The sequence below is a fragment of the Oncorhynchus nerka genome, linkage group LG7 (assembly GCF_034236695.1).
Source record: "Oncorhynchus nerka isolate Pitt River linkage group LG7, Oner_Uvic_2.0, whole genome shotgun sequence".
Taxonomy (NCBI): domain Eukaryota; kingdom Metazoa; phylum Chordata; class Actinopteri; order Salmoniformes; family Salmonidae; genus Oncorhynchus; species Oncorhynchus nerka.
The window spans coordinates 80,070,747-80,091,523 of NC_088402.1; the positions used below are offsets into that span (position 1 = coordinate 80,070,747).

At 42.4% G+C, this 20,777-nt stretch overlaps 1 protein-coding gene across 2 annotated transcripts in view; it reads right to left on the minus strand.

Moving 5' to 3' along the window:
* LOC115121341 (retinoic acid receptor gamma-A-like) overlaps positions 1–17,227 on the minus strand; it is a 124,022-nt gene extending 106,795 nt beyond the window's left edge. For both annotated transcript variants that reach the window (XM_065020853.1, XM_065020852.1), the window contains exon 1: positions 17,058–17,227. The gene's annotated coding sequence lies outside the window, so the exon portion shown is untranslated. The remainder of the gene's footprint in view (positions 1–17,057) is intronic.
* Between the last annotated feature and the right edge of the window lie 3,550 nt (positions 17,228–20,777).

The following is a 20,777-nucleotide window of genomic DNA, read 5'->3' on the forward strand; positions in this document are numbered from 1 at the left end:
ACTCTATTGGAGGGATACGGAACCATTCTTCCATGGGAAATTCCATTATTTGGTGATTTGTTAATTATGGAGGAAAATGTTGTCTCGGGCGTCGCTCCAGAATCTGTCATAAGTGTTCATTTCATTGCATTTGCCACAGAGAAAGAAAATTATTTGAGAAAATGTTTGATTAAAGGGTCCAATTTGTAAGTCGCTCTGGATAAGAGCGTCTGCTAAATGACTTAAATGTAAATGTGGCTTGTTGGATCTTAAATTCAATGGGCAGACTGTAGGCATGTCGAAACCCTTTACCTGAGGGAGTTTGGATATCTCTACTTCACAGCCTCTAGTTTGGTGAACGCAGCCAATATCTACCATGCATGTACAGAAGCAATGGATGCTTGGCACCATCATCAAATCACTTCTCTGATTTATTTTCCATCACAGACTTGCCTACTCCTGTCTGTTGTTACCAATGATGCATATCTTTTTTGACTAATAATTACCAAAATGTAAATGAAACATCATAAACCATGTCTGAGTTACAGCAACTATTAGAATTCTAATGCAAGGGCAACATTGTGAAGTATATGTGAACCTGAGGCGGAAGATTCAGTCATGGGTCATGGGTCATAGGTCATGGTTAGGATCACACATACAGTGGCGCACTCCTAAAGGATCACCAAGCTGGTTGAAATGACATAATAACAACCAGTTTACAACAATCAGATTAGAACTAGGTATAACTGATTGACACAACATGTTGTTAACTGGTTGTAAGGATGTTATTTCAATCAAGTTTTACATTTTTCAACAACAACAAAAGTCCTGCTTGGCAATAACCAAACCTAGTCAACATAACCAAACCTAGTCAACATAACCAAACCTAGTCAACATAACCAAACCTAGTCAACATAACCAAACCTAGTCAACATAACCAAACCTAGTCAACATATTATTTTTTCCAAAAGTCTGCATGGAACATTCATCTCTAGAATGTTCTAATCACATGTGACCACTTTAAGGACATGTTACATATGGATAAAAATAAAACAGGTTTTATAAACCATTCCAAAAAGATTATGATCAAAAGCAATCTCAATAATAGAACATGTAAGAATGAACTTCATATCCTTTGATTTATACTGTGCATTACAGGGAAATAATGCATGCTCTAGAATGTCCCTCAAGCCAATCAGAAACGAGTACACAACAATGCCATGGTATAAAAGAGTTTATAAACTGAGTGGGCCCAGAATATTGATTGGCTTACAGCCGTGGTATGTCAGACCATATACCACGGGTATGACAAAAAATGCTCTAACTGTTCTAATTACATTTGTAACCAGTTTATAATAGCATTAAGGCACCTCGGGGGTTTGTGGTGTACGGCCAACATATCATGCCTAAGGACTGTATACAGGTACTCTGCGTTGCATTGTGCGTAAGAACAGCCCTTAGCCGATGTATATTGGCCATATACCACACCCCCCCTGGGCTTAAGATAATGCAAGCTCTAGATTGCTTTTTAAACCAATCAGAAATGAGTATTCAACAATGCCATGGTATAAGAGAGTGTAACATGACCTTGTAGTGGGGAAAGTCTTGGCTGGGTGTGAAATAGATATGGTAAACACAGTTAATCAGCTCAGAGTCCCTTCCCTATACAGCAACTTGTTATGGGCACCTAGACATTACCCCTGACAGACTGACAGCTGATCCATCCACTGCCTCCATACTGTCACACACTGCCTCTGAACTGTCATTACATTCCATCATGTCAAACTAACTTGACGTGGGTTCTTCTACAAGCCTGGCAACACAGATGCATATTTTTCTTACAACAACGTCACTCCATAATAATAACTACCTACTACTACTTGAATATATCATCATTTGTCATTCAACGAGAAAGGTATTGCCTTTGGATGTGTATGCCAGGGAGTGTCAACAGATAATGAAGCCTTTTTTCAACACCATACATCAGTCCAGCATCTTCACATACAGTACTGAGTACCTATGGGAAAACATGTTTTAGCTCTATTTTGGTGGATGGAACATATTGTGTTGACTGGCAGGAAAATAATATGGAACAATCTAGAACTCACACAGAGACATAAAACAGTCAGTGTGACTGTGATGAAGTCACATCCTTTCCATGATGTTGTGGAACAGTCAGAGAATAGAGAAGGCTGTGGAGTCAGAGCTGCTTAACATTGAGGCATTAAGGGGTTCAAGAAAGCACTAAAGAGAACACAACACTAGGATATGGCAAAGAGGTGGAACAGAGAGGTGGAACATAGTGGAAACATATAGACTTTTTGAGACAGATGGAGAGAGGGAGAGATAGACAGAGAGGCAGAAAGAGAGAGAGAGACAGAGACACAGAGCAAGAGAGAAAGAGACAGACACACAGAGCGAGCAAGAGAGAGAGAGAGAGAGGCTGAGATGTGAATATGTAAAAGGATATAAGAAGTCAATAGTTACTATTTCAATCTCTAGAGAAAATGTAGGACTACCATTACCAGTGTAATGTAGTAATTACTGAAGAGTTAATTCGTATATAAAGTGAACAAAGTTGGAGTGATTGTCATCCCTCTCACATAATCAGAGCTGCACACCTGCAAAAATAGACACAGGAAATCGTGAGCCGATAGTTTCCCTTTTAATTCTAGTGTAGTTATGAGGAGAGGAGCCCCCTTGTTCCCCTAAAACCACCTGTCTACCCCCTCTTAACCCCTCCCTACCCCCTCCTAACCCCTCCCTATACCACATGGAAGTTAATTGCTATAGAAATTCCTGCCAGAGACAGGAATCAACAACTCCCAGATTTATGCCTCAAAGTCGTGTCTCACAAACGGTCTGTTTAAAAATGTCTCTGTCAGAGTGATGAAATAGTGAAATATCCTGGGGATTTTGACTCACACACATTCCCATGGGATGTCCAAATGTGAGAAACAATTTATAAAAAAAGTAGACCAATAAATACATAACAAAATAACAAACTGGGTATTGATTTAATCAAGCTATCCCTCTTGTGCAGTGACAATGTTGTTTTGATATAGTTAGGATGATACGTGGCATCTTTTTAAAAGCCCGAACCCTCCCCTGGATTCAAGGGACAACAAACATAACTAGCAATTACTGTAAAGGTTTTCCCATTGTTATTTTGACTAGACTGGTGTGTGACATTCTTTCTCTCTCTTGACTTTGTGTGTGTGGGTGTGGGTGTGGGTGGGTGTTTGTGTGTGTGTGGGTGTGGGTGTGGGTGTGGGTGTGTGTGGGTGTAAAGCAGAGTCCTGTATTTTTGATGTGTGTACTGTGTGTGATTACCTTAGTCTCCACAGCCCAGTCTGTCGTGTCCCTGGACGTGTTAACTAGCATTCCGTCAGACACTCAATATAAATCTGCAGTACGTTTGTTAGGGGGCTGCTGTGGTTGCCATGGTCTTCAGTAATGCATAACACATCAAGCCATAAGCCCAGCCCTTTAGGTAATTCCCCAACAACAAAAACCAATAAAAATCTAGTCTTAAAGACATCAGTGAGACAGCCTGTCTAAATGAATCCCACATACAACTATTAATAGCAATGTACTTTTACATTTGCTAAATCAAATATATTTTACTAACATTTGCCGGTCGTAAAAGAAAGATAGAAAAGTGTTGCCGTGTGTTGACATGGTAGGCCTCCTGCAATAGCAAATATATAGGGAAATATACCGCTCTATGTGGAAGTGTCTCTGTCTCTATCCGTCTCTCCAAAGAAACATACACAGTACATTACTCCTGGGCGGAGCAACGCTGTGCTGAGATACAGTACATTACTCCTGGGCGGAGCAACGCTGTGCTGAGACACAGTACATTACTCCTGGGCGGAGCAACGCTGTGCTGAGACACAGTACATTACTCCCGGGCGGAGCAACGCTGTGCTGAGACACAGTACATTATTCCCGGGCGGAGCAACGCTGTGCTGAGACACAGTACATTACTCCTGGGCGTTGCTCCGCTGTGCTGAGACACAGTACATTACATTACTGCTGACTAACTGACTGACTAACTGACTGACTAACTGACTGACTGACTAGCTGACTAACTCACTGACTGACTAACTCACTGACTAACTGACTGACTGACTGACGAACTGACTAACTCACTGACTGACTGACTGACTAACTGACTGACTAACTGACTAACTGACTGACTGACTGACTAACTGACTGACTAACTGACTGACTGACTGACTAACTGACTGACTAACTGACTGACTAACTCACTGACTAACTGACTGACTAACTCACTGACTAACTGACTGACTAACTGACTGACTGACTAACTCACTGACTAACTGACTGACTAACTGACTGACTGACTAACTGACTGACTGACTGACTAACTCACTGACTGACTAACTGACTGACTGACTAACTCACTGACTGACGAACTCACGGACTATCTGACTGACTAACTCACTGACTGACTAACTCACTGACTGACTAACTCACTGACTAACTGACTGACTAACTGACTGACTGACTAACTCACTGACTGACTAACTAACTGACTGACTAACTGACTAACTCACTGACTAACTGACTGACTAACTGACTGACTAACTCACTGACTAACTGACTGACTAACAGACTAACTAACTGACTAACTCACTGACTAACTGACTGACTGACTGACTAACTCACTGACTGACTAACTGACTGACTGATTAACTCACTGACTAACTGACTGACTAACTGACTACCTCACTGACTAACTGACTGACTGACTGACTGACTAACTCACTGACTGACTAACTGACTGACTGATTAACTCACTGACTAACTGACTGACTGACTGACTGACTAACTCACTGACTGACTGACTAACTGACTGACTAACTGACTGACTGACTAACTGACTGACTGACTGACTGACTAACTGACTGACTAACTGACTGACTAACTGACTGACTAACTCACTGACTAACTGACTGACTGACTGACTGACTAACTCACTGACTAACTGACAGACTGACTGACTAACTCACTGACTGACTGACTAACTCACTGACTAACTGACTGACTGACTAACTCACTGACTAACTGACTGACTGACTAACTCACTGACTATCTGACTGACTAACTCACTGACTAACTGACTGACTGACTAACTCACTGACTAACTGACTGACTGACTAACTCACTGACTATCTGACTGACTAACTGACTGACTGACTAACTCACTGACTAACTGACTGACTGACTGACTAACTGACTGACTGACTAACTCACTGACTAACTGACTGACTAACTGACTGACTGACTAACTCACTGACTGACTAACTCACTGGCTATCTGACTGACTAACTCACTGACTGACTGACTGACTAACTAACTCACTGACTGACTAACTCACTGGCTATCTGACTGACTAACTCACTGACTGACTGACTGACTAACTAACTCACTGACTGACTAACTGACTGACTAACTGACTAACTCACTGACTAACTGACTGACTAACTGACTGACTAACTCACTGACTAACTGACTGACTAACTGACTGACTAACTGACTAACTCACTGACTAACTGACTGACTAACTCACTGATTAACTCACTGACTAACTGACTGACTAACTGACTAACTCACTGACTGATTAACTCATTGACTAACTGACTGACTAACTCACTGACTAACTGACTGACTGACTGACTGACTAACTCACTGACTGACAAACTGACTGACTGATTAACTCACTGACTAACTGACTGACTAACTGACTGACTGACTGACTGACTAACTCACTGACTGACTAACTCACTGACTGATTAACTCACTGACTAACTGACTGACTGACTGACTGACTGACTGACTAACTCACTGACTGACTGACTAACTGACTGACTAACTGACTGACTGACTGACTGACTAACTCACTGACTAACTGACTGACTAACTGACTGACTAACTCACTGACTAACTGACTGACTGACTGACTGACTGACTGACTGACTAACTGACTGACTGACTGACTAACTCACTGACTGACTAACTGACTGACTGATTAACTCACTGACTAACTGACTGACTGACTGACTGACTAACTCACTGACTGACTAACTGACTGACTAACTGACTAACTGACTGACTGACTGACTGACCGACTAACTGACTGACTAACTCACTGACTAAATGACTGACTAACTCACTGACTAACTCACTGACTAACTCACTGACTGACTAACTGACTGACTAACTGACTGACTGACTGACTAACTGACTGACTAACTGACTGACTAACTCACTGACTAAATGACTGACTAACTCACTGACTAACTGACTGACTGCCTGACTGACTGACTAACTGACTGACTAACTCACTGACTAACTGACTAACTCACTGACTAACTGACTGACTAATTCACTGACTCTCTGACTGACTAACTGACTGACTGACTAACTCACTGACTAACTGACTGACTAACTGACTAACTCACTGACTAACTGACTGACTGACTAACTCACTGACTAACTGACTGACTAACTGACTGACTGACTAACTGACTGACTAACTCACTGACTAACTCACTGACTAACTGACTGACTGACTGACTGACTAACTCACTGACTGACTAACTGACTGACTGATTAACTCACTGACTAACTGACTGACTAACTGACTAACTCACTGACTAACTCACTGACTGACTGACTGACTGACTAACTCACTGACTGACTGACTGACTGACTGACTGATTAACTCACTGACTAACTGACTGACTGACTGACTGACTAACTCACTGACTGACTAACTCACTGACTAACTGACTGACTGACTGACTGACTAACTCACTGACTAACTCACTGACTAACTGACTGACTGACTGACTGACTAACTCACTGACTAACTGACTGACTGACTAACTGACTGACTGACTAACTCACTGACTAACTGACTGACTAACTCACTGACTGACTAACTCACTGACTGACTAACTCACTGGCTATCTGACTGATTAACTCACTGACTGACTAACTCACTGACTAACTGACTGACTAACTAACTCACTGACTGACTAACTGACTGACTAACTGACTAACTCACTGACTAACTGACTGACTAACTGACTGACTAACTCACTGACTAACTGACTGACTAACTGACTAACTAACTGACTAACTCACTGACTAACTGACTGACTAACTCACTGATTAACTCACTGACTAACTGACTGACTAACTGACTAACTCACTGACTGATTAACTCATTGACTAACTGACTGACTAACTCACTGACTAACTGACTGACTGACTGACTGACTAACTCACTGACTGACAAACTGACTGACTGATTAACTCACTGACTAACTGACTGACTAACTGACTGACTGACTGACTAACTCACGACTGACTAACTGACTGACTGATTAACTCACCGACTAACTGACTGACTGACTGACTGACTGACTAACTCACTGACTGACTGACTAACTGACTGACTAACTGACTGACTGACTGACTGACTAACTCACTGACTAACTGACTGACTAACTGACTGACTAACTCACTGACTAACTGACTGACTGACTGATTGACTGACTGACTGACTGACTGACTAACTGACTGACTGACTGACTAACTCACTGACTAACTGACTGACTGACTGACTAACTCACTGACTGACTGACTAACTCACTGACTATCTGACTGACTGACTGACTGACTGACTAACTCACTGACTAACTCACTGACTAACTGACTGACTGACTGACTGACTAACTCACTGACTAACTGACTGACTGACTAACTGACTGACTGACTAACTCACTGACTAACTGACTGACTAACTCACTGACTGACTAACTCACTGACTGACTAACTCACTGGCTATCTGACTGATTAACTCACTGACTGACTAACTCACTGACTAACTGACTGACTAACTAACTCACTGACTGACTAACTGACTGACTAACTGACTAACTCACTGACTAACTGACTGACTAACTGACTGACTAACTCACTGACTAACTGACTGACTAACTGACTAACTAACTGACTAACTCACTGACTAACTGACTGACTAACTCACTGATTAACTCACTGACTAACTGACTGACTAACTGACTAACTCACTGACTGATTAACTCATTGACTAACTGACTGACTAACTCACTGACTAACTGACTGACTGACTGACTGACTAACTCACTGACTGACAAACTGACTGACTGATTAACTCACTGACTAACTGACTGACTAACTGACTGACTGACTGACTAACTCACTGACTGACTAACTGACTGACTGATTAACTCACTGACTAACTGACTGACTGACTGACTGACTGACTAACTCACTGACTGACTGACTAACTGACTGACTAACTGACTGACTGACTGACTGACTAACTCACTGACTAACTGACTGACTAACTGACTGACTAACTCACTGACTAACTGACTGACTGACTGATTGACTGACTGACTGACTGACTGACTAACTGACTGACTGACTGACTAACTCACTGACTAACTGACTGACTGACTGACTAACTCACTGACTGACTGACTAACTCACTGACTATCTGACTGACTGACTGACTGACTGACTAACTCACTGACTAACTCACTGACTAACTGACTGACTGACTGACTGACTAACTCACTGACTAACTGACTGACTGACTAACTGACTGACTGACTAACTCACTGACTAACTGACTGACTAACTCACTGACTGACTAACTCACTGACTGACTAACTCACTGGCTATCTGACTGATTAACTCACTGACTGACTAACTCACTGACTAACTGACTGACTAACTAACTCACTGACTGACTAACTGACTGACTAACTGACTAACTCACTGACTAACTGACTGACTAACTGACTGACTAACTCACTGACTAACTGACTGACTAACTGACTAACTAACTGACTAACTCACTGACTAACTGACTGACTAACTCACTGATTAACTCACTGACTAACTGACTGACTAACTGACTAACTCACTGACTGATTAACTCATTGACTAACTGACTGACTAACTCACTGACTAACTGACTGACTGACTGACTGACTAACTCACTGACTGACAAACTGACTGACTGATTAACTCACTGACTAACTGACTGACTAACTGACTGACTGACTGACTAACTCACTGACTGACTAACTGACTGACTGATTAACTCACTGACTAACTGACTGACTGACTGACTGACTGACTAACTCACTGACTGACTGACTAACTGACTGACTAACTGACTGACTGACTGACTGACTAACTCACTGACTAACTGACTGACTAACTGACTGACTAACTCACTGACTAACTGACTGACTGACTGATTGACTGACTGACTGACTGACTGACTAACTGACTGACTGACTGACTAACTCACTGACTAACTGACTGACTGACTGACTAACTCACTGACTGACTGACTAACTCACTGACTATCTGACTGACTTACTGACTGACTGACTAACTCACTGACTAACTGACTGACTAACTGACTAACTCACTGACTAACTGACTGACTAACTGACTGACTGACTAACTCACTGACTATCTCACTGACTAACTCACTGACTAACTGACTGACTAACTCACTGACTAACTGACTGACTGACTGACTAACTCACTGACTATCTGACTGACTAACTGACTGACTGACTAACTCACTGACTAACTGACTGACTGACTAACTGACTGACTGACTAACTCACTGACTAACTGACTGACTAACTGACTGACTGACTAACTCACTGACTGACTAACTCACTGGCTATCTGACTGACTAACTCACTGACTGACTAACTGACTGACTAACTGACTAAGTCACTGACTAACTGACTGACTAACTGACTGACTAACTCACTGACTAACTGACTAACTAACTGACTAACTCACTGACTAACTCACTGACTGACTGACTAACTCACTGACTGACTAACTAACTGACTGATTAACTCACTGACTAACTGACTGACTAACTGACTAACTCACTGACTGACTAACTGACTGACTGATTAACTCACTGACTAACTGACTGACTGACTGACTGACTAACTCACTGACTGACTAACTGACTGACTAACTGACTAACTGACTGACTGACTGACTGACCGACTAACTGACTGACTAACTCACTGACTAAATGACTGACTAACTCACTGACTAACTCACTGACTAACTCACTGACTGACTAACTGACTGACTAACTGACTGACTGACTGACTAACTGACTGACTAACTCACTGACTAAATGACTGACTGACTGACTAACTCACTGACTGACTGACTAACTCACTGACTATCTGACTGACTTACTGACTGACTGACTAACTCACTGACTAACTGACTGACTAACTGACTAACTCACTGACTAACTGACTGACTAACTGACTGACTGACTAACTCACTGACTATCTGACTGACTAACTCACTGACTAACTGACTGACTAACTCACTGACTAACTGACTGACTGACTGACTAACTCACTGACTATCTGACTGACTAACTGACTGACTGACTAACTCACTGACTAACTGACTGACTGACTAACTGACTGACTGACTAACTCACTGACTAACTGACTGACTAACTGACTGACTGACTAACTCACTGACTGACTAACTCACTGGCTATCTGACTGACTAACTCACTGACTGACTAACTGACTGACTAACTGACTAAGTCACTGACTAACTGACTGACTAACTGACTGACTAACTCACTGACTAACTGACTAACTAACTGACTAACTCACTGACTAACTCACTGACTGACTGACTAACTCACTGACTGACTAACTAACTGACTGATTAACTCACTGACTAACTGACTGACTAACTGACTAACTCACTGACTGACTAACTGACTGACTGATTAACTCACTGACTAACTGACTGACTGACTGACTGACTAACTCACTGACTGACTAACTGACTGACTAACTCACTGACTAAATGACTGACTAACTCACTGACTAACTCACTGACTAACTCACTGACTGACTAACTGACTGACTAACTGACTGACTGACTGACTAACTGACTGACTAACTCACTGACTAAATGACTGACTAACTCACTGACTAACTGACTGACTGCCTGACTGACTGACTAACTGACTGACTGACTAACTCACTGACTAACTGACTAACTCACTGACTAACTGACTGACTAATTCACTGACTCTCTGACTGACTAACTGACTGACTGACTAACTCACTGACTAACTGACTGACTAACTGACTAACTCACTGACTAACTGACTGACTGACTAACTCACTGACTAACTGACTGACTAACTGAATGACTGACTAACTGACTGACTAACTCACTGACTAACTCACTGACTAACTGACTGACTGACTGACTGACTAACTCACTGACTGACTGACTGACTGACTGATTAACTCACTGACTAACTGACTGACTGACTGACTGACTAACTCACTGACTGACTAACTCACTGACTAACTGACTGACTGACTGACTGACTAACTCACTGACTAACTGACTGACTGACTAACTGACTGACTGACTAACTCACTGACTAACTGACTGACTAACTGACTGACTGACTAACTCACTGACTGACTAACTCACTGGCTATCTGACTGACTAACTCACTGACTGACTAACTCACTGACTAACTGACTGACTAACTGACTGACTGACTAACTCACTGACTGACTAACTGACTGACTAACTGACTAACTCACTGACTAACTGACTGACTGACTAACTGACTGACTGACTGACTAACTGACTGCCTAACTGACTGACTAACTCACTGACTAAATGACTGACTAACTCACTGACTAACTGACTAACTAACTGACTAACTCACTGACTAACTCACTGACTGACTGACTAACTCACTGACTGACTAACTAACTGACTGATTAACTCACTGACTAACTGACTGACTAACTGACTAACTCACTGACTGACTAACTGACTGACTGATTAACTCACTGACTAACTGACTGACTGACTGACTGACTAACTCACTGACTGACTAACTGACTGACTAACTGACTGACTGACTGACTGACTGACCGACTAACTGACTGACTAACTCACTGACTAAATGACTGACTAACTCACTGACTAACTCACTGACTGACTAACTGACTGACTAACTGACTGACTGACTGACTAACTGACTGACTAACTGACTGACTAACTCACTGACTAAATGACTGACTAACTCACTGACTAACTGACTGACTGCCTGACTGACTGACTAACTGACTGACTGACTAACTCACTGACTAACTGACTAACTCACTGACTAACTGACTGACTAATTCACTGACTCTCTGACTGACTAACTGACTGACTGACTAACTCACTGACTAGCTCACTGACTAACTCACTGACTGACTAACTGACTGACTAACTGACTGACTGACTGACTAACTGACTGACTAACTGACTGACTAACTCACTGACTAAATGACTGACTAACTCACTGACTAACTGACTGACTGTCTGACTGACTGACTAACTGACTGACTGACTAACTCACTGACTAACTGACTAACTCACTGACTAACTGACTGACTAATTCACTGACTCTCTGACTGACTAACTGACTGACTGACTAACTCACTGACTAACTCACTGACTAACTCACTGACTGACTAACTGACTGACTAACTGACTGACTGACTGACTAACTGACTGCCTAACTGACTGACTAACTCACTGACTAAATGACTGACTAACTCACTGACTAACTGACTGACTGCCTGACTGACTGACTAACTGACTGACTGACTAACTCACTGACTAACTGACTAACTCACTGACTAACTGACTGACTAATTCACTGACTCTCTGACTGACTAACTGACTGACTGACTAACTCACTGACTAACTGACTGACTTACTGACTAACTCACTGACTAACTGACTGACTAACTGACTGACTGACTAACTCACTGACTAACTGACTGACTAACTGACTGACTGACTAACTGACTGACTAACTCACTGACTAACTCACTGACTAACTCACTGACTAACTGACTGACTGACTGACTAACTCACTGACTGACTAACTGACTGACTGATTAACTCACTGACTAACTGACTAACTCACTGACTAACTCACTGACTGACTGACTGACTGACTAACTCACTGACTGACTGACTGACTAACTCACTGACTAACTGACTGACTGACTGACTGACTAACTCACTGACTAACTCACTGACTAACTGACTGACTGACTGACTGACTAACTCACTGACTTAGAGAAAGCGAGAGACGCCAGAAGTGCCACAGATGCAACACAACCACATGCATACACACACAAACACACAAAACACAGACACACACATGCACTGACTGACTGACTAACTCACTGACTGACTAACTGACTGACTGATTAACTCACTGACTGACTAACTGACTGACTGATTAACTCACTGACTAACTGACTGACTGACTGACTGACTGACTGACTGAATAACTCACTGACTGACTAACTCACTGACTAACTGGCTGACTGACTGACTGACTGACTGACTAACTCACTGACTAACTCACTGACTGACTAACTCACTGACTTAGAGAAAGCGAGAGACGCCAGAAGTGCCACAGATGCAACACACACACAAACACACAAAACACAGACACACACATGCATACACACACACAAACACACAAAACACAGACACACACAGGTGCAATGCCAAGACCAAGGCACTGAAAAGGGCAGTGGACTGACCTGTGATTATTCAGTCACACACAGACACACACACGTACACGGTTCAGAACAGACACACAGTCCAGAACAGACACACAGTTCAGAACAGACACACAGTCCAGAACAGACACACAGTTCAGAACAGACACACAGTTCAGAATAGACACACAGTTCAGAACAGACACACAGTCCAGAACAGACACACAGTCCAGAACAGACACACAGTTCAGAACAGACACACAGTTCAGAACAGACACACAGTCCAGAATAGACACACAGTTCAGAATAGACACACAGTTCAGAACAGACACACAGTCCAGAACAGACACACAGTTCAGAACAGACACACAGTCCAGAACAGACACACAGTTCAGAACAGACACACAGTCCAGAACAGACACACAGTTCAGAACAGACACACAGTCCAGAACAGACACACAGTTCAGAACAGACACACAGTTCAGAACAGACACACAGTCCAGAATAGACACACATTTCAGAACAGACACACAGTCCAGAACAGACACACAGTTCAGAACAGACACACAGTCCAGAACAGACACACAGTTCAGAACAGACACACAGTTCAGAACAGACACACAGTCCAGAACAGACACACAGTTCAGAATAGACACACAGTTCAGAATAGACACACAGTTCAGAATAGACACACAGTTCAGAACAGACACACAGTCCAGAACAGACACACAGTTCAGAACAGACATACAGTTCAGAATAGACACACAGTTCAGAACAGACACACAGTTCAGAATAGACACACAGTTCAGAACAGACACACAGTTCAGAACAGACACACAGTTCAGAACAGACACACAGTCCAGAACAGACACACAGTTCAGAACAGACACACAGTCCAGAACAGACACACAGTTCAGAACAGACACACAGTCCAGAACAGACACACAGTTCAGAATAGACACACAGTTCAGAACAGACACACAGTCCAGAACAGACACACAGTTCAGAACAGACACACAGTTCAGAATAGACACACAGTTCAGAACAGACACACAGTTCAGAATAGACACACAGTTCAGAACAGACACACAGTTCAGAATAGACACACAGTTCAGAACAGACACACAGTCCAGAACAGACACACAGTTCAGAACAGACACACAGTTCAGAATAGACACACAGTTCAGAACAACATGATGGGTTGAAAAGACAACATGGACTCTATTTAAACAGTTTGATCCCTCTCTGAAATGTTCACATCATGTAGCACTAAATGTACTGTCGCTGTAGTATGGTACCTGTTAACGTGGTGCTGCCTACCTGCCTGCTGCCACGGTAACAAGCTACGTTCAGAACTAAAAATATATGGCAAATTGAAATCAAAACTGGATGGTGTTCAGAGATAGATGGGAGGGGTTAAGGGTTGCTGAAGGATGGGACTAAAAACAAACAGAAGATAACTATTGTACAATATACTGTCTGTAAAATGGGTATAGTGTGTATGAGCTGGAAGTAGAAGCCTAAGTGTTGGTGTCCATTAGTTTACTCCAATTACGGGAGGGATGGTAGAGTTAGGGGAAATAATATACGATTTTTTGTATTTATATATACACTGTATATGGGGGATTGGAAGTGACAATTACATTAATGGAAACTACAATCTATCTGCAATATTAAAGCAGATCCCTCCCCCGCCACACACACCCAAACTGAACCAGTTAACCAGGAATGCAGGTCTATCTGCCGAAAAAAGTGTATGACCTTCCCCAACTATTCTTGTCTATCATTCTATCAGTGTTTTGTTACTTGTCGTGTTGAGTGGTTTTTGATTACTCCAGGAAGAATAGATGATGCTTCAGCAAAAGCTAATGGGGATCTAAATCAACAACAAATAACAAAACAAAAACAACCACCCCCAGCTATGAATGACATTACTACAATAAACTGACAAGTAAACTAAGCCCAGATTTGGAGAGCAGAGGCACACCTCGGTCCAGAAACATTGGGTTCTGCTGTTTTGAAGGAGGAAAACAATGGTCTGTCCCAGAGTCCCTGGCTGACAGCTCACACTGTTGTGCTGTGTCCATGTGGTCACAATAATAAGTAGGGAAGATTAGGTCAGTCACACACACACTCTCTCTCTATTCCACTCATGCACAGTGTAGATCAAGTGGACCCAGGTAGGTATGTATCCACTGACGCTTACAAAGGCACACATGCTAATAAAAACACTCTGGGATAACACTCTTAACATTCACACACTGTAAACTATGAAACACACCCACACACACTGTAAACTATGAAACACACCCACACACACTGTAAACTATGAATCACACCCACACACACTGTAAACTATGGAACACACCCACACACACTGTAAACTATGAAACACACCCACACACACTGTAAACTATGAAAACACACCCACACACACTGTAAACTATGAAACACACCAACACACACTGTAAACTATGAAACACACCCACACACACTGTAAACTATGAAACACACCCACACACACTGTAAACTATGGAACACACCCACACACACTGTAAACTATGAAACACACCCACACACACTGTAAACTATGAAACACACCCACACACACTGTAAACTATTAAACACACCCACACACACGGTAAACTATTAAACACACCCACACACACTGTAAACTATGAAACACACCCACACACACTGTAAACTATGAAACACACCCACACACACTGTAAACTATGAAACACACCCACACACACTGTAAACTATGAAACACACCCACACACATTGTAAACTATGAAACACACCCACACACACTGTAAACTATGAAACACACCCACACACACTGTAAACTATGAAAACACACCCACACACACTGTAAACTATGAAACACACCAACACACACTGTAAACTATGAAACACACCCACACACACTGTAAACTATGAAACACACCCACACACACTGTAAACTATGAAACACACCCACACACACTGTAAACTATGAAACACACCCACTGTAAACTATGAAACACACCCACACACACTGTAAACTATGAAATGCACCCCGACAGAACTGACCCACTCTGAAACAAATAAATACAACTAGGAGAAACCTGGTCCAGTTTAATGAAACCCTGAACAACTTTCTCTATACACACTCTATCTACTCCATATACACTCTCTGCCTCAAAGTCTCTGTCTTTAATTTAAACTCTCAATAGTTTATATTCAAGTTTCTGCTCCCAAAACTGCAGTCTCTTCCAGTCTCTAGCTCTAACTTCAAACTCTAAGAGCAGAAAGAATAGAAAAATAGATGGAAAAAGAGGAGAACAACAGATCATATTGTTTCTATAAAAAAGTACTCACCCACTCCGATGTTGTGCTGGCAGACAGACTAATAGATCGCTAGCTGGGGTGCTGCTGGTCCAAACAGACAGATGAGCAGAAGGAAAATTAGGAGAGATTTGTGTACATTCATCAGAGCCCCTTTGACAGTAAAAACAGGGCAGCAGCAAGTTTCTCTCTCCCTCCCTCCCTTCTCTCCCCCCCCCCCCCCTCTCTCTCTCTCTCCCTCCCTTCTCTCTCTCCCTTCCTCCCTTCTCTCTCTCTCTCCCTCCCTTCTATCTCTCCCTCCCTCCCTCCCTTCTCTCTCTCCCTCCCTCCCTCCTCTCTCTCTCCCTCCCTCCCTTCTCTCTCTCTCTCCCTCCCTTCTCTCTCTCTCTCTCTCTCCCTCCCTTCTCTCTCTCTCTCTCTCTCCCTCCTCTCTTCCTTCTCTCTCTCCCTCCCTTCTCTCTCTCTCTCTCTCTCTCCCTCCTCTCTCTCTCCCTCCCTCCCTTTTCTCTCTCCCTCCCTTCTCTCTCTCCCTCCCCCTCTCTCTCTCTCTCTCTCTCCCTCCCTTCTCTCTCTCTCCCTCCTCTCTTCCTTCTCTCTCTCCCTCCCTCTCTCTCTCTCTCTTCCTCCCTTCTCTCTCCCTCCCTCCCGTCTCTCTCTCTCTTCCTCCCTTCTCTCTCTCTCTCTCTCTCTCCCTCCCTTCTCTCTCTCTCTCTCCCTCCCTCCTCTATCTCTCCCTCCCTTCTCTCTCTCTCCCTCCCTCCCTCCCTCCTCTCTCTCTCTTTTTCCCTCCCTTCTCTCTTTTTCCCTCCCTCCCTTCTCTTTCTCTCTCCCTCCCTTCTCTCTCCCACCCTTCTCTCTCTCTCTCCCTCCTTCCTCTCTCTCCCTCCCTCCTCTCTCTCTCTCCCTCCCTCCTCTTGCTCTCTTTCTCTATCACTCTCCCTCTCCTCTCTCTTTTTTCCCTCTTTCCAACTCGGTATTTTTCAACAGCCCCTCTCTGTCTCTCTCACTAAGAAATAATCATGCTCTCTGATTCATAAAGCCAACCTTTGTCACGTGATCCAAACTTCAAATATACAGCACATTTTTTTACCGGCCACAAAATGCCTAGAGGGAAGAAAAAAGGCCTAGAAAGCTTATGCTTCTGTTTTTAATTCTCTCCCTCTCTCCCTTATTCTCCCCCCCAAAGACTCATCTAAAGGACCCCCCCCCTCATTTTCTATCCTCTCTTTATAGAACACACACTTTCCATTCTGTCTGTACTGTGTGTCGAAAACATAGTTACTGAACTTAAGAGTCAAAGATGCAAGAAACAAAACATATGTCTATTATAAAAACACAAAATCGGTAGCAGACATACTAAATATATCTGACTAAATATTTACACAGACTTCAACCAGTCTAAGCATGCTTCATTTAAAGAGCGACTGCCATTAAAAAGCTACAAATCCCTTTGAAATCGGCCTTTGTGGCATCGATTCAGGTCAGAAAAATGTATTCTTGTGTCAAAATTGTCAACAAAGGGTAAACAGGATCATTTTTGTCATAAAGTAAGTCTCATCTAAAACAGAGTTTGGAACAGCCATGTGTCACAACGGGTAAATGAAGTTGAGGTTTTGATTTGACATGTCTATTTGCCCACTAACATGGGGTGAAGAGCTGCAGTAATGGCTCTGTATCCAATAACATAGACAGTGAGACAGACCTGCCCAGCAGCTCCCACTTTATTTACATAAGAAAACACCTGGCACATTTTGTAACTTGAGAAATACGGCACCAAACAACTTAGGTAGATGTCAAATTGCTCAAATAAAACATCCGTGACAAAAACGGGCACATTTATTACAGATAAAAACGGGCACATTTATTACAGATAAAAACGGGCACATTTATTACAGATAAAAACGGGCACATTTATTACAGATAAAAACGGGCACATTTATTACAGATAAAAACGGGCACATTTATTACAGATAAAAACGGGCACATTTATTACAGATAAAAACGGGCACATTTATTACAGATAAAAACGGGCACATTTATTACAGATAAAAACGGGCACATTTATTACAGATAAAAACGGGCACATTTTATTACAGATAAAAACGGGCACATTTATTACAGATAAAAACGGGCACATTTATTACAGATAAAAACGGGCACATTTATTACAGATAAAAACGGGCACATTTTATTACAGATAAAAACGGGCACATTTTATTACAGATATCTCGAGTTATCTTAGATTCATTTCGGGGATTTTGATAACGTGAAATAGGCTTCCTTGTCTACAGTGTCTCGTGGGATACACACATAATTAACGAAATGCGGAATTGGTCGGGAAACACACCTCCAAGACTGAAATCTCATTTTTTGAATGAGCAGCAAAAAAACACACTTGCCAATCGGAGTGTTCAGTGGATCGTTAAAGTTCCAAGTTCCAGGTGGGTTGAGTTGTATGTAGTAGGTATGTAATACAGTAGGTTACTGTATGAGCTGAAATCCAAAATGTTATAAAAGTCATGTATACCGACACATGGATTACAAGATGTCTGACCCGTTCAGCAACTTTCTCAACCCATAAGTGTATGGTTACACTTTATATAGCTTTCATGAATAATCCATTATAAATACTTAAAGGTTTACTATCCATTTATAAATGCGTACTAATGAAAGTAATTATAAAGTGTTACCGTATAATCTAATCACTGTCTATCCCCCCCAAAAAGAAGAAAAAAAATCAGTTACAAACCAAACAAAGTGATAGTAGGCAATTGGGAAGTCCCCAGTAAGATGGCAGAGCAGCAGTTTGGGTGTGGTGCCTCTAAATCTGTCTGTCTGTCTGTCTGTCTGTCTGTCTGTCTGTCTGTCTGTCTGTCTGTCTGTCTGTCTGTCTGTCTGTCTCGCTCTCTCTCTCTCTCTCTCTCTCTCTATGTCTCCATGTCCCCATGTCTCGCTCTCTCTCTCTCTCTCTCTCTCTCTCTCCCTCTCTCGCTCTCTCGCTCTCTAGCTCTGTCTTCATATGAGCTCATATGTTTCAGATCTGTGTTTGTGTTTGTCGAGGAGTTTGTTTGTGGTTCTGGGTGTGTGCCTACTGTGTCTTAGCCTGGTGCTGTTTGTTTCTCAAGGTCATGTTCTGATCTCAGATTGTTTTGGTTAGAAAAGCTCAGCTTTTAAACACACTGCTCAATGGGCACCTTCCTTCACCCGTTTGGTCTCTGACCCCTTCTAGAACAAAGGGCAGGGTTCTCAAGGCTACTAGAATTGAGCACAAGCTCACTAGTTCTTCATAATAGAAATACACTTCTCTATTCCTCAAAATGTTCTCTAAACACCAAACATAAACATATCTAACTCCTCTCTAGAATAGACCAATACAACCCACCTCATCATGTGTCGTCTCTATAGCTTTACTATGACAGGGAGTCACTGCTGCAACATTCAACACAATTCTATACCATCCATCACATCTTCACCTGGCTTCTCCTAACTGACATCATCACATCTCCTGTCCAAGTCCTCCTCCTAAACTGCAAGGCTGCATCGAAATGGCAGCCTTTTCACTATGCAGTGCACTACTTTTGACCAGGGCCCATAGAGTGATGGACTATATAGGGCATAGGGTGTTATTTGGAACGCAACCCAATAAAGCTAGTTCCTTCCTCCTGGGTGTCCTCTACTGGCCCATTGATAGAAATCTGATGTCTGCATCCCGATTTATGTCTCTCTAATCAAATCAAGCAATTAGACCCACAT